This window comes from Suricata suricatta, chromosome 12 (assembly GCF_006229205.1).
Source record: "Suricata suricatta isolate VVHF042 chromosome 12, meerkat_22Aug2017_6uvM2_HiC, whole genome shotgun sequence".
In the NCBI taxonomy this organism is placed as follows: Eukaryota; Metazoa; Chordata; class Mammalia; order Carnivora; family Herpestidae; genus Suricata; species Suricata suricatta.
This window is the reverse complement of record NC_043711.1, coordinates 104,940,219-104,941,648: the sequence shown is the minus strand read 5'-3', so window position 1 is coordinate 104,941,648 and position 1,430 is coordinate 104,940,219.

The following is a 1,430-nucleotide window of genomic DNA, read 5'->3' as shown; positions in this document are numbered from 1 at the left end:
TGCGGCCCGGCGCCACGTGACCCGAGCAGGCCCAGCTCGTCAGGCTCGGCGGGAAAGGGACCGGGGCGCGCGGGGCGCAGTCCCCGCTGCAGCGGGCGGTGGGGACCGGCCGGCGATCGCTGGGTCGCCCGGCCAGCTGGACGCGGAGACGTCCCCGGATTTGTTGGGGGGATTCTCGGCCCTCCGCCCTCCCGTTGCCGGCGCGGCTCCCACCGAGGCCGGCCTGGCGTCGGTTTGGGTCCCTGAGGGCGAGTCCGAGAGCCCGGCCCCCCGCGCCGGGGTGGGGCCCTGTCTCCGCACCCGGACTCGGGGCCCAGCGGCAGGATCCGGCTTCCACGGGGCCGCCCAGCTCGGTGTCCCGGAGCTCGAACCGGGCGGACGAGGCACCGCCCACCCCCTCCCCGCGCGGCGCCGAGTCCATCGCGGTTCCCTCAGTTCCTGACCGCGCCATCCCGGGGGGGGGGGCGGGCTGGGGGGCGCGGGCTGAGGTGGGGGGCAGGCGCCACCTGCCTGCGCTCCTCCTCCCCTGCCCGCAGGTGGGACGTTCCCTGGGCCCGGGCGGAGGGGTGGGGAGCGGGGACTCCAGAAGATCTTCAGGATCCAGAAGTGCGGTTGGGTGGGCCCTCCGGGTCAGCGAGGGGCCCCCGGCACTCCTTGGGTGGGCCCCAGGGTGGCGGCACTGTGGCAGAGACGGCGTTTCCTTCAGCTTCCTGATGGATGCCCCAGCCTCCTCCAGGGGCCCCAAGCTCTCTGAGGTGACAGCCGCAGAGACCCCGGGTGGCCCGGACTGGGTGACCCTGGCTGGCAGGAGCAGGGCCTACCAGGAAGCCCAGGCTGCAGTGTGTGGCGCCTCGAATGTCCTTCGTTTACGGAAATGGGCCCTTGGCTCACCATTACCCCCGGCACCTCCCTGGTGGGCTAGACCCTGGGGACCCCGGGCCATGGGCCTGCAGGGGTGGGGCTGGGGGGTGAAGTGGCCACTGCTCTCTCCTCTCCCTGCGCTCCCTCTGCGGACAGCAGGTGGGGATTTGGGGTGTTCTTTCAGGCACGCAGGGCGAAGCTGGCTGGGCTGCCCAGGAAAGTGGCCGGAAAGGCCTCCCACTCACGCCCTGGCTGAAGACCCCACAGAAGTTTCCAGCGCAGGCCCCTGACTCTCCACAAGCCTTGAAGCCTTGTCCCGTGTGGTTGGGAAGGGGAGCAGGTGGCATTCCTACTGCTTACTCTCCCCCATGCTCCCCTACCCCTCCACCCCTCCACCCCTCCACCCCTCCACCCCTTCACCCCTCCACCCTTTGCCCTCCCCCACCCCTCCCTCTTCCCCTTCACCCCTTGACCCCTCCTCGAGTTCACCTTCCACTTCAACCCTCCACCTCTCCACCCTCCCCAGCCCTCCACCCCTTCACCCCTGCACTCTCCCTCACCTCTTCACC